The sequence below is a fragment of the Cyphomyrmex costatus genome, unplaced genomic scaffold (assembly GCF_001594065.2).
Source record: "Cyphomyrmex costatus isolate MS0001 unplaced genomic scaffold, Ccosl1.0 scaffold76, whole genome shotgun sequence".
NCBI classification, from domain to species: domain Eukaryota; kingdom Metazoa; phylum Arthropoda; class Insecta; order Hymenoptera; family Formicidae; genus Cyphomyrmex; species Cyphomyrmex costatus.
The window spans coordinates 1,694,773-1,710,018 of record NW_017280333.1 but is presented as its reverse complement, the minus strand read 5'-3'; positions in this window follow the sequence as shown (position 1 = coordinate 1,710,018).

The window sequence follows — 15,246 nt, the reverse complement described above, 5'->3', positions numbered from 1 at the left end:
AGGGCGATTTCACGAGATGGAGATGATAGCGACGGCGAACGTAATGAGGATGCGACGGAGGTAAGAGGCAATATAGGCGGGTGTGCCGGGGGATGGAATCGCTTCCGGTGGTGCCGGCGCGACGGGGTTGGATGACGGAGAGAAGGGCTTACAAAGGGGAAACGAAGACGAAGGTGCGTGGAGGGCAGAAGCAAAGAGGACGTTCGGCTTCTTCCGAGCGGATCGCTCACAATTGATCATTACGTTAAGGCCCTCTGAAAGCTCTGAGCGACTGACCGGTTGTCGAATACCCCTGAGAGAAGTGACTTTAACAAAGCTTCAAAGGAAGTGATACGCGGCAGGTGCGCGCTCTCCAATAGAAGGTGCTCATTATACTGCACGCGATATTTCGACTTTATCCATAATCCGGATTTCAGTTGAATATATGTATGTACAATATTCGGAGTTCTCACTAATAATGCTCGCACAATCGATAATAATCGAATAAATCGCTCAGTTGCTCGATTCCCCGTGGAGAGAATCGGAAAATAAATAGATATCTGAAGTATCGAGTAAATTACTGTAGGTATAAATATTTTTATCTGCAGTAAAACATCTGACAATTTTTAATAGTTTTTCTTTCGTGACTAAGGAAGTTTGTCTTACTTGTACAATACACATTTTTTCTGACGGGTAATATTGTTGATCATTAGAACGATTAGAACTTTGTTTATTCGCTGTACAATTAGCTTAATCGTTAAATTTACGCAGATAGAGTGTATGGTGCGGAAAAAAGGTTTACAATCACAAATGATAAAAAGAGCTAAGAGCCAACGCTACTTCTCAATTGCTACTATTTACTAACTTAGTATATAATTATAGCAAACGTTTTTTTTTTTATCTTATAACTAGGACCTTCTCAATATTAATCGCATACATAAAAACAAATCGTACATTACATTATACTTGTACAGGTTAAATATTTAAAAAGAATATTAAAAATTAACTGTCTCGCGTAAATTTGTAATAAATACAATTTGGAACGTCGTTACAAAGTTTACAAAATTCTGAAGGATAAATAAAATTGTGGATGCTCTCCTCTTTGTTCTACATGCTTAGGGAAACAGGATTGTTCCGGCTCGACTGACAGATGCGCTACTGTGCTATTACATTGTCGTAAGAAAGAGACTGCAGAGAAAATTGGAGATCTCGACATGCAGCAAAGTCAACAATAAGAATTAATCAATAAAGATAAAAAGAGGAAGTAGTAGCCAACAATGCTATGGAAATGAATCAATCTGTCATATAAGGATACAGTATTATTAAACATTATCATGGCAGATTATAAAAACGCAAAGTGCTACGTTGATTCAGCTAAATGCATAATTATTCTTAATTCGGTTCCTGAAATCTTTAGAAGAAGTTTACAATTTCTGACACGTTCTATTGTACGTTATGCTATTTTTCAGAAATCAAAATGGATCTTTGAATGTCTTGGATATTATAAATATCACGCGGAGTACATTTTGCCTTGGTATGCGAAATGATGCGGGAATCTCATTTCGCGAAATTGAAGTTTCCCTCAACGAAAATGCAAATTGAGATTTTCATTCAAATGAATGCTGCGATTTTCAAACGATTCTTGCTTACGCTCAATAATGCGTAAGTGTCTGTTTCCTTTCGTAATTCTTTTGTCTTCTAACAAGGAATTCAATAGAATCAATTAACAAATGTTAAATTACGTTGCATAAATTTGATTTTATTTTATATAATCGACATTTTTAATTAACGGTTCCAAACTTTTGGTCGATTATTCTATTTGGTTATAACATTATATCTATTTTGGTTACAAAATATTGTAGATATATTTATAACGTCTGAATTATTATAAATACAGGTACAAGTAATTGTTTATACTTATTGATATGTTATTGAGATTGAGGTTGAAAATTCATTACTTTAGATACTACACATTTGATAATTGCAAATGAAGTAAGCAGGTATGTATTCATACAGTACCTAATATATGTAGATACCTGTGAGCTCTGAATGTGCTCGCATCGAGACTAGTGTCTCCACTTATGTTTCCACTTCAAAACACCCTTGATTATACTTGGGCATTTAGCCATGGGGTACTCAATTATTGGAACTGCTCGATTTGCGTTCCAATTAACTGCGGTACATTTCGACAACTTCCGGTTTCATATCATTATCATATTTATTGCACACATTAGTAATTATTAAACAAAAAAAGAAGGTATACACGCAATTTTCATCTATTAATTGTCGTATTTAATATTAATTGCCGGTGTTAGGGTCAATATCTCTGAAATTGTAACGCGTGACTCTTTAATCATATCTTTAATCATATTTGGCTCTTACGAGGAAACATGAAAAAAATCGATTAGAAAACTTATTAGTTAGACCTAGTTATTATTATTTTGCTAAAAAAAGAACGGGAGATTTCCTTTTTATGTATCCCTCGTAGTAAGTGATACGGTTTTTCACGCGCTCTATCACGATTTCCCTTTATCGCGGACGCGAATAGTCGGGCGCCGACACCGGTTGTAAATTAAATAAGAGCACTTTCGCCAGCGCGGTGGTCGCGCTTTGGAAATCGAAAATATTCGACATTTCCGTCAATCTCAATTTATCTGGCGGCTTCAGCTCCCGATTTGTACATCCATTTTCCTCACATCCACTGATGGCCGCCGCCCGTCGAGCGTCGCCTTCGGGGAAAACACGGTTGGTTCGAGCGATCGTTTCACGGTGAAATTCACGAAGAAATTCGCAAGCGCAGCCTATATCGCGTGTATAACTTCTTTCTTCTTGAATGCGTCTCTCCCGAATTTGCTTTCCATTCCCCCTCCTTTTCCCTTCTATCCTCTCTTAAGCACTGCTTATAGTAGTGGAATAAATCTTTTATATCCTATATGAAAGATAGACGCCCACGGTGGCAAAAACTTTTAATTAATCTCATTTAATGTAGGTGTTTGTTCTAACGATAATCCGGATTTCTCACGCATCTTTCTTTAAATCCTAATAACGATGTTTCTGAAGCCGATTTATCTCGAGAGATACAAATATTTTAAGAGTAAAGTACTTTACGTAATAAGAGCAGAATCAGTCGATGCTACCGCATTGTGGCATTGTAAAGATGCCGATTTTGTACTCCTACCGTTCTTCCGCAAAAATATTCGATGCTTAATTTATATTCTTGATTTTTTGTGGTTAGATGACTAACTTCGCTATTTGTAAAGATATTTTAAATTTGCAAGCGGGTGCTTGTAGATCTTTACAAATTTTTCAAGCCGAAGGACATTAATACGAAATTATGAAATGCTCAAGATTTTACTTGCCTCCTCTTGAATCAGATTTTCTTTCTTCTTCTATTGTAATACTTGTTTAATTTAAATAAAACTTAAGAAAATGTCCTTTTGGGTTATAAAAGAAATATTTTAATGTTTCCATTGCTTCTTTCTTTGTAAATATAATTAAATGAAATTTAATCACAACAAATCCCGATCTCCCTATAATCGTCCATTAACAATTTAACAATACTTACTTAATATACGTATAATTTTAATAAAATATTATTAAAACGTTACATTTAATATTTTAAATATATATCTAAAATATTACTTAATATTTAATAATATTATGTACTTATAGCTTCGTATTCTCGTGTTTGAGGGTTCCCTCGTTCGAGTTACGTAGCTTTAGGTAGATGAACGTAAACATGTGGAGAATAGAACAGACTCCAAAGTCTACCACGCATCGATGAGGAGTCGAACCGCCAGGGTTAGTCTGGCAGGCAATTTGGTTAATATAATGTGATTATTGTCGGCTGCTTGATTAACTCAGGTCAGGCGGGGCGCGAAATAAGGATAGTGACGACGTCATCCTCAATATCCTGGCACTTAGTTCGCAGCGTCTCCTATTTATTATTGCGGTAGTACACTATGACATACCGTATTTCTTTCTTTTACGACATCCACGGCGACTTACGGCACAATGAACCAAGAAAATTATCATTTAACTTATTATTCCATTAGAAATACAAGTGCAAGATTCTCTTATAATTTTAATTTTATCGATTTTATCGCACTTTGTTGTCCTTCAATAAATTGTAGGTAGAATAAACGTACAATAGAAGTATTAAAAAAGTTTTTTAAGTTTTTCCGTTAAAAAAGCAAAGAAAGTAAAAGAACGAAAAATGAAGAAAACTCATCAAGGTAAAATGATATTTAGAAGAAACAACAACTATAAAAGATTGAAGAGAAAGGGAGAGAGAAAAAGAATATCGTTCTTATGATTTAAAATATTTCTTTTACTTTATTGAAATAATCCAAAGAAATGAAATGAAGAAATTGTATTATGTACAATAAAGAGAGAAGCCATTATCTGTACACACACATACGCGTGCGCAGAGTGAGTCTCAGCTGCGTTAAGGCAGTTGATAGCAACGAGTGCCTCTCATAATCACTCGCATGAGACGGTGAGTGCACCACCCCTGCTTGCCTTTTGTACACAGCTCGTAATTCGTTAAAAACTTTATCTTTCAAAGAGTAAGCGTCGGATATAATTTTCGTAGAGGAAAAACCGTCTCAGAATTTAGCCAGAAGCACGTTTTTATGAAGGACATGGAGTTATTATAAATCACCCTGTATATAAAATATTAAAATATACATATAGAGAGATATATAAAAATGAGATTTGATTATAAAAGATTGACAATTTATATGTGATTCGTATTCAAATCAGATTTCAATTTTTTAAAGAGTTCGAATTTGAATCATATGGATTCAAATACGAATCGATCCAGTTCAATTCAATATCCAATTCGAATAGTTTGCACATTTTTGTTTTAATTTTTCAAAATACTGTAAGCTACTATTTTCTGCATTTCGAGTAAGTTTAAGATATATTAATTCTAAAACTCGGGGATAAAACGTTTTTTATAATTCCGTTCTTTTTTCGTATATAGTATTCGTATAATAGTATTCATAGAGAATAGTTGTTGAATATACTGTCGGTGTATAGCCCGGCTGAAATGCGCGCAGATCAGATACGCGCCTATCTCCCGTGGAATATATTACAGATTCGTCGAAAGTATATATCGCAGGCGGCAGACGACGCCTAGTCGTGTCGGCATTCAACGCGCCTGTATTAGACATCATCTTCACAAAGGACCCGTATTGGTACTCGCTGCCGTTTGCCATGATCGGCGAAAAAAAGAAATCTTCTCTATACAGCGTATACATTATAAATCTCTCCTTTCCCGTGTGAAAGGACGGAAAAACCCTCTGCATTATCAATACAGGAAAATGGATCTCGATTCGCCACGTGATGCGAATATGTCTAAATCGACAGTAATTCAATTCCAGAGGCGATAGTATGCAAACAACCTCTGCGGCAATCACAATCGAGAATGAATATAAGGGGGTGGCAGGAGGAACAGAGGAGTATTCGCTGTGCTCAGTATCTCTGAAGCACCGAATCAGAAATCATGATCTTCGCAAAGCAAACGGACGAGCACTGCACGTCAATCCATCTCACGTTGGTGACCCATTTGCACGTTATTCCATCGTCTCCTTGTATAATTCAATCTACTCTCGAAAATCGCCGACTCGCCAAAACAATGCTTGCGCTTGTCGATTAGGAATTAATTAATTAATACTCTCTTTTTGCGTTCGGTAGTTTGAAAATATATATAATGGTAGCAGTGGTCTCAACTACTTGTATCATAGGAATTAGCCTGATTTTTCGTAACGTTTTCGAATAAAAATGAATTTGTTGAATCATATTTGCGATTTAATTAACAATTATTTATTTATATATGGAGAATGAACAAAAGCTGAAAATATCACAGTGATTAAATTAATGATATAATATTATTAAGTAAAATAAATTTAGTGCGCTGTAAAATGCTCACGAACGACTGCCGAAATAGATATACTTTTAAGAGGATCAATATAAAAGAAAATCCCGAGCGAAGATAAATTAGAAACTATAATAAACGCGGACTCAAGTTGATTGCGCAGACACACTGTTCTCGACCGATAAGCGGAACGCTGACGGACCAGCGTCGAACGCTCAAGGATGACCCGGAAAATACGAAATATAACCGCGACCGCGGACGTGGTCAACGGAGGAATTAGTAAATTGCTCTTGAAAGAAGTCGCGTTCCTCTGCCCAAGTGCGGTACGAAAGTCTATACGTGACGCGTGTAGTGATAAGATACCACTGTAAGAAATTCAAGATCTGACTCAGTCTTTGAGAGATTTTATTAAAGTGTCTGTAAAACACTTTGCTACCTAATTTTATTCCGCCTCCTGTCTGAGCCTTCGGTGGATTCTGAATCCAGTGCCGTAGGAACGGCACAACATTTTGGTGGCAGATGGTGGGATCCACTCAGCTGACTCAGAGCTCAGAAACGGTAACGACAAATAATCAGACTGTAAATAAGGTGGATTATTTAAACGGTGAAGAAGCAGCCCAAGGAGGAAAAGCAGAAACCAGATCTCCCCTTATACAAAGCAAGCACCCAGTACAGCAACTAACGACCAGAACGTTGATAACAGCGTAATCCGAAAGACACAACAAAATCCTTTAAAACAATGTGTTACGTATATGTTACGTATTTGCGTCTTGCAATACAGCATAAAATACATATATAAATTAATATAAAATATTTTATATTAAAGTGAAAAGATTCTAAAAAATCATTCATTTGTACGTATTTTTTATAGATGATTTTTGTAAAAGAAAAAAATATGAATATGTGGCATTATTGCATACTGTGTTAGTTTTAGAGTCCATTTTGTCAGACATCATTTTTGCTATTTTTACGAAAAATGTAATTATATTACAAAATAACAAACAGTATTATAAAACCTGCTATATTATTTGATGGAAGACATTTTTTAGTTTGCATTTGGGATATTTCTGAAGCTTGTATTTTATTTTTAGCTTTTGTTTAAGGCATATTATCCAAAAGTAAACTCTAGTATGTAGGTATCGGTGACCTTCTTCTACTATTACACGCCTGGCGAGAACGCGCGGCATTGATCAAATCAAGGTGGGAGAGAAAATGGAAGCCCTCATGAATATCCTTTGCGGTATTGAACGATGGAATAACCAGAAGTTAGGAATAGACGCGCACAAAAGCCATGTCATATCACGAAATTATCTTGAAAATCACGACCGATGATAACTACAATAGAAACCGTCTTTTGCGCGAAAGGTAGCTCGACCTTAGAAACCCTCAAGTCAAAGATGTGCGTACTGAGACTGCGACGAGGTTGGTTAATGGTATCGATATGAGAGCATGGCGCAATCATATTTTATATCTAATATTTTATATCTAACAAAAGGTTAAGACTTTATGTTACTTAATAATTTACGTATACACATCTAATGTTTGCGTTATCGGTGTACTCTCAAGTTTTACATTCTTTAGAACCCAAACCTCTATTCATATTGATTAATTACTATAGTTTTCAATTTATTTATCTGACACTTTATAACAACTGTCCTTTCGTTTTCTGTATACATTGCATTTTGCAGCAATACATCTTACTTGTACGTTTTTCTTTTAACAAAAATCGTTTATTCGCATTACTCCGGTGGATGGTATTCCTCATAGAAAGTTGTGCACGGAATATTTCTCGTCCCCTTATCTGCTGTCACTTCTCCCTCGCCTCTTTTTTTATGTCTGTTTACTCACTGTGCATTCTCTTTGAGTAATATAGAGGCGCCCGAGTTCCATAATGTAAAAATACAGACAGACGTATGCATAGAAATCCTGATGTTATAATACATCTCGTCGACATTCGACAGTAGTATGTTTTTTTTTTCGTAAGGTCCTAAATACAGGATTGCTATGTAAGTACATACAGTATCTCCAGCGTTGCGTTGTCTTTTTTTTTAATCTAACAAAGCAACACAATTAAGAGGATAATACGATTATATCAAATGTCGATTTATTCAACATACGTTTTTAAACTAAAAATTATTTTAAAAAAAATTAAACTAATGCACGGAAAATATTTTTTCATTTTTAAATTTTACATTATTAAAAAAATCTATTTAAAATTAAATAGATTTCTAGTCGTTTTTTTTTTATATTTAATTTAAAAGAGAATCGAAATACAATTAAAAAGGAGTAGTATCTTATATTAGTAATAAACAAGGGTAGATCAAATATAAACAAAAATTTCTTTTTAAAATTGTTTTATAGGAAATAAAAATACGAAACATTTTTTTATTTTTCTATATAATCTCCTGCTTTGGAAACACATTTTCCCCATCTGACATAAAAAAAGGTGGAACGTGTTGTGAGCCAATTGCGCACGAAGACCACTCCTGCGTGGCCCGCAAAACGTTTCCCTTTCATTGCCTCTTTCAGGGGTCCACCGTGTGAAAGTCGCATGGATTTAAGTCTGGACTGTAGAGGGGGTGTTCAAGTACAACCCAGGAAATTTGCTCTAATTTTTGACACGTTTGGATTCGTTGTGTACGACCGAGCGTTGTTGTGGAGTAAAATCACGTCTCTGATCGATTGGTTTTGACTTTTAGTCCGATAATTAAGTAGTATGTAATACGTCGATCGGTCTCCAGAAAGTCACGAATAAATCACCGCATAAATAATGTCTTCCGTTAGATTCATTCTGGAACGATTACCGTGATTCTCATTTTCGACTCTCTCCCGTTCTCTGGAGAAAGTCTTGTGCCAATAGAACACATGGGGTTGTGAGAGTTGATTTCCCGAATTGGCGTAATCTACGGAAAATTTCGGCAGTCCGAACCCCTTCCTTTATCAAAAATTTAATTATAATTCGTTGCGCAACAGATATAGGATGAACTTCTTTCTCGCTCATTTTGTTGCAGACTGCCGTACCGACTTGAGGACGACCTCAGGCTAGAAATCTCCTCCTAACATCCCCACCAAAACATCTTTAACATTGTAATCGTCCTATTTTACCTTCTCTAGACTCCAGAGCGAAATTCTCATTTATATTTGATCCATCCTCGTAATATATTTAATTTTAAGTGTATACACTTACTGTTTTTTTAAATGACAGAGTTATAAAAAATATATTTATAAGACAAAAATATTACTTTACTATCACTCAAAACAGTAGAAAGAGTAATTTAAAACTTTTGTTTAAGTTTTATATCATTATATAAATTTTCTTAGACAAAATAACTTTTGTTCTAAAATTTTTTATGATCTTATTATTGAAAAAATAATTAATAGATATGTGCACTTGGATCAAGTACTACACATTTTTTAACAAAAATTAATTAATTAATACGTACAAATATATATGTACTTTGATTATTTTAAATTTTATATTATATTCGCAGAGAATAAGGTTTAAACAGAATTTTATTTATCAAAGTGAAATAAGGATTCTGTGTTTCCTTTCAGATAACATATGAAACGTGTATACATTTATTGATTTGATCTGTCTGACGTTAATAGGTTCGGAGACGCGTGCGCTTCAGCCGACTTTTCAAACGTTCACCTTTCTTTATAATCTCCGTCGCGACGTCCGCGTCCATGACGAATCTTGACGGCAAAGACAATGTCGAATTCGCGTCGTGAAGGACGGGTTAAGGGGTGGACGAAGGATGGGGCGAATCCGTGACAAAGGACCGTAAAGCACAAACATGGTCTAGGGCACGAAACTCCGGCTCGCGACGCAGGGCGGGGATGAAAATGCCACTCCGAGAGAGAGTTTGCGAGATACCGGCACGTACGAAAAGAGTGACAGCTGTAACGACGACGGATACTCGTAGCTGAAACTCGCCATTTATGCATCGATCACACAGGGAGAGACGTTATTTAAACATTCTACTTTTAATTAGCTTTTAAACGAATATGGCGATTACGAGATTGCAGTGACGCGTGAAAATATCGGGAATAGCGGAACAAAGAATAATTCATCGTGTGTTTAATTCGTCCCAATGGAATTGGTACAGGGTCGCACCCTATAGCAAACACGCAGGAAGAAAGCTCTATACTTCCCACCATTTCCATCGATGTTATTTACAACGAACGCGAATCAGTACTCTGCGGAGGCTAGTAGTTGCGTATCGATTTTGATTAAAAATAATTCATCGTGACTTTAATCCATCCGGTTGGAATTAGCACCACTCTGCCCTGCAGCAAGGAGAGAGGAAGACAGAGCAGCCAGACACCCCTCGAGCCGAGAGCTTTCGCTTCGCTCGCAACTCGTGGGACATAGTCGCTTGCAAGCCTGAGGCAGACGGCGGCGGTGTTGGTCGGCGTAGGCGTTTGCACAGCCTATACTATAATACTTGGCGAGTTCGAGTCTTTGGGGCTGAAGCTGCGACGCCGTGGTGGGAGGAGGGGAGGGGGGGGGGAAGAGAGCGCGTGGGATCGCAGTCGGAACACACAGACGAGTGGCGAAGGTGAGCCGAGTCGGGTCGAGTCGGTCGATATCCAAGGCTACGCGTCTTCAAGGCGACCTGCTGACGTACGAACGAAACGCGTTCTTTTGATATTCGCGTAGTGTTAAACAAGGATAAAATGATACTTCATGCACATATTAACGTGTGTAACGGAACGCAACCCTAGACATACTAAAGATGCATCTCGTTTTCTCGCTCATACGTTACAAGCATCATTTTATCCTTGTTGACAAATATTAAACAAAGATAAAATGATGTTTACAGTTTTGTAAATACGGAACACACCCTAAGTGTACACACATATCCATTGTAATATATTTTTCTATATTCTTCTCAAACCATGGATTCTGTTTTACTTATTAAATGCCGTGGAAATATAATAAATACGATAGTTAAGTAGATAAATCGATTGCTTGGAAAATAGTTTTTTGTGCATTCATGTTAATAAACTTATAATTTTATAAATATAACATTGGATCACTTATATATATTTTTTCTAAAATTTTTTACGAAAAAGAGAGAACATGTACATACTTAGGCCACTTCCTTTTAAAATCTTTACTGCCATCCATATATAAAATATTAAAAATATCTTATATCTATATTTTTTCATGTTTAGAAATATTTCCTCTTTTGAATTAGATTATCAGTTTTCAACTTTGGACTTCACAAAACATTTTTTCTAAATCACAAACTTAAGTAGGCTATATAGAGTCCGGTTACCTTATTTACCTATGACTGGATTACACAAAATAGATGTTGTGTTTAAAGGTAAAAATGAATGTGCTATGAAGAAATTATCAATTTTCTGGAAAAGGTCAATAATAATTTTCCGGTTTTCCAACGAGAACTTATCGGTTTTTTTGTTATTAGTCCTACATCCTTATATTATGTTGGATATGACATTAGAAGATTTTAAAAAGAAAGTACACAGTTTTTCTAATTATTACAATTTAAGTAATTTTGACAATGAAGCCGAACTATGGTATACCATATTCTCTGGAGAAATAAAAAAAGAAGAATTCAAAGAATTGGAATTAATACAGCTATTAAAAGAAGCTGAAACTTTCTTCCTAGCAACGAAACATGCCTTGCATATTTCTTTGACTCAATCGTGCACAACGAACAGATTGAAAGGTCGTTTAGTACATTGCGAAGGATAAAAACTTGGTTGCGGTCAACAATGTTCGGAAAATCGTCTCAATGGACTTTGTATGTTAAGTGTACATGAAAAAAATGGTGCTTGCAAAGAAAGAAAAACTAAAGGAAGAAGTATTAAGAAAGTTCACTGAAGAATCTCGAACTGGAGTTTAATATAGGTATGTTTTAATAAATCTCGTGTGAAGGTAGAGTTTTGATCCCACCCTCCTCCCAACTAAAATCCTGCGTACGTCCATGGGAAGTTACCTACCATTTTACAATTTTCGCTATAGTTAACGAGATATTAATTACTAAAATAAATTGTTAAATATTGGCTTTCAATCAGTTTTTACTGAAATACTATCAGTTTTATAAAAAAAACAGCAAGAAACAAAAATTGTTTATTTTCTCCTCATAGAGCTCTAAAAAATTTTTTAGAATTTTTTGATAACTTTTTAGTACTGCATTTTTTTATTGTTAACTCTTTTTACGAACATAAGAAAATACGATACTAAAAAGTTCTGAAAAAATTCTTAAAACTCTGTGAGGGAAAAATTAACAATGTTTGTCACTTGCTGTTTTTCTGTAAAGTTGATAGTACTTGAGTAAAAATTATTGTAAACGATTGTAAAATGATTAAAAAAATTTCCGTCTCAGTTTAGTCCGCTCTATCAGCACACAAGCGTTGTCGGCAGAATTATCAAACACCCTGTATATTATTACTCACTCTAATTTATATCGTTACGCTCTACAACTTTAATTAAAGTTATAGAATGAGACAATATAAGTTAGAATGAGTGTATATTATAGAGAATGTTGTTGGAAAACGCTGTTATTGTCCATCACGAAAAATTTATTAAAACGTGTTAAACTTTGATTACTAAGCAATGTTGAAACTATATTGCAAACAAGCCTGTTCCATAGGCGATAAATTTTTATCGCTATTTTACCCTTGCTTTCCCTCTTTTTTTTTAAATTATGGGAAATTTGTATCGGATAGAAAATATCAGACCGGATAATTACTCTATCGAATATGCAGTGTCATATTCTTTTTGGATATTCGATATCCGATAATTTTCGAACGATCCGATGTATCCCTAATCATCACTATTAGTTGCCTACAGATTTAAGCCTCTGTATTGCATCAAGATTATAATTGTTATAGAGACTACTTTCATATTTCTTATTAAAAAAATTTTTTTCGCAATAATAGTTTATGTAAAGAAATATATTGTCAAAGATATGTGAAATAACTTAAGACATCAGGAATATAAATATATATATATACAAAAAATATAAAGTATAAAAGTATTAAAAAACTGATAATAAGTAACTATAGCCTTAATTATAGTTTAGAATTTCAGTGTTTAAATAATATTTTTAGCGTAAATTTATAAATGTAGGTACATATTTCGTTCTGCAAACTGCGCGCCGAAATTATGTATCAATGTTGAAACGCAATCATAAGTCGAACTAGTTTTTAAAATTTTATAATTTTTTAAATTAAAAAGTTTATTAAATAAAAAGATAAAATGCCCCTATTACAACTTTGACGCGGTGTGGAGGTTTAAATCTGTAGACAGTTAATAATAATAATTTATTCATGAGCCTCATCTTTTGGTAGACACTCATATCGCAAAAGTAATTAAAAAATTAATTTTTTTATTATAAACTATTGTATATTCATCTTCATCTTGAAGACGATAACTTAAAATGACGTTAATATGAAGGCTGAGCACTATAATGAAATATTTGATTAGTTTACAGTCAATAAATTTATTAGTTGATAGCCATAAAAAGGGCTAAGTATCATAGTGGTATCTAAACTATTAAGTAGGATTTCATGGACTGACTTTTTTCATATAATTGTTTTTGACATTCCTATATTGATTATACAATACGAAAAATTGTTTAATGGAAATCGATAGAGAACTCAAAAACATATAGATCCTCCTGTTTTCTTAATATATGTCACACGTGACTGTAGAATACACATGCTGTTAAGATAAATACTATTATTAATTAAAATAAATACGTACATGTTTTTGATGATTTTGAGGAAGAGGAGACTAACGTAGAGGAGAATAACTGTGAATACCTAAGGAAAAAATAGTGTCGACTATTATATATATAATAATTAGCATTTCATAACGCATTTTTATTTTTAAGCATTTCGTTTTTAAGATACAGTTTATAAATATGTTCTCATTCTTCTTAAACTTGAGCGTGTTATACGAATATATATACATTTGAGTGTGTTCTTTGTTATTTAATTGGCTGTGTATATTTTGAATTATGCAAAGTTAAGTAATAGCATAGCATTTTACTAATGTAGCCTCTTCAGCGTGTTGATAGCTGACGGCTTCTCTTTCTCTCTTTTTCAAGGTTTTCATATCAAAATAATTATTTTATAAAAATTTAAATCAAAAATAGAACTCTCGAGAATGTCAATAACAATAAACAAACAGACCAATGAGAGTCAAAAACAGCGGTAGTTAGTGCGAGTTTAAAATTATTTATTACAATATAATTACAAAACTAAATCAAACGTTTCGGCTACTATTTGAGCCATTTTCAATGATATGAATAATACCCCTTCAAATTTCATGTAGTATGGTCGTCAATCAGCTGCACAGGTGTAGCGACACATCATCTCCATTAGACAAAAAATTAGTTGGTTTTTTGGTGATTAATGGACAACAATGCAGCAAATTAAACAAACATAAATCACATCAAAAGAATTTATAACATTATACATGTAGAATAAAATGATACAAAGTCAACGGACAATAGTCAAAATCATTTTACATGTATAATGTTATAAATTCTTTTGATGGGATTTATGTTTGTTTAATTTGCTGCATTGTTGTCCATTAATCACCAAAAAACCAACTAATTTTTTGTCTAATGGAGATGATGTGTCGCTACACCTGTGCAGCTGATTGACGACCATACTACATGAAATTTGAAGGGGTATTATTCATATCATTGAAAATGGCTCAAATAGTAGCCGAAACGTTTGATTTAGTTTTGTAATTATATTGTAATAAATAATTTTAAACTCGCACTAACTACCGCTGTTTTTGACTCTCATTGGCCTGTTTGTTTATTGTTATTAATTATTTTATAAATCGATCGAAACTCTACTGTTAATTTATAGTTTATGTTGCATGTATTGTATAAATTTTTAGTATTGAGTAGCATATACAATATATATGTATATGTATATATCATATATATATATCAATTAGCATACAATATTAAAAACTTTGTTCTAATTTATTTAATATTTTTAAATTAAATGAATATTTAAAGAATATATTTAAAAAAATATTTTTTAAATGTTGTATGCCGATAATTGGGTTATTTGCATACGTTTTGCAATATTTTACTTTTTTGTTAATTTTGTAAATGTTTTTTTAAACAAAAAACTAATTTTATAAATTTTTATTTTTACGGAAGACCATCCCTGTTTCTCTTCGAGCCATTATGCAGTGTTACCATATTTTTATAAACAGTGTTCTAAATATTAAATGTAATTTCTAATTTTGAGTTTAAAATCGATCGAACAACACTTTGATGAAAGTACACGTCAAGTTTTAAGTTCGAATATCGATCATTAATTAAGTTATTATATAAAATGTAAATGTGATGCCGTAATAATAGATACCTTTTTTTTTTTCT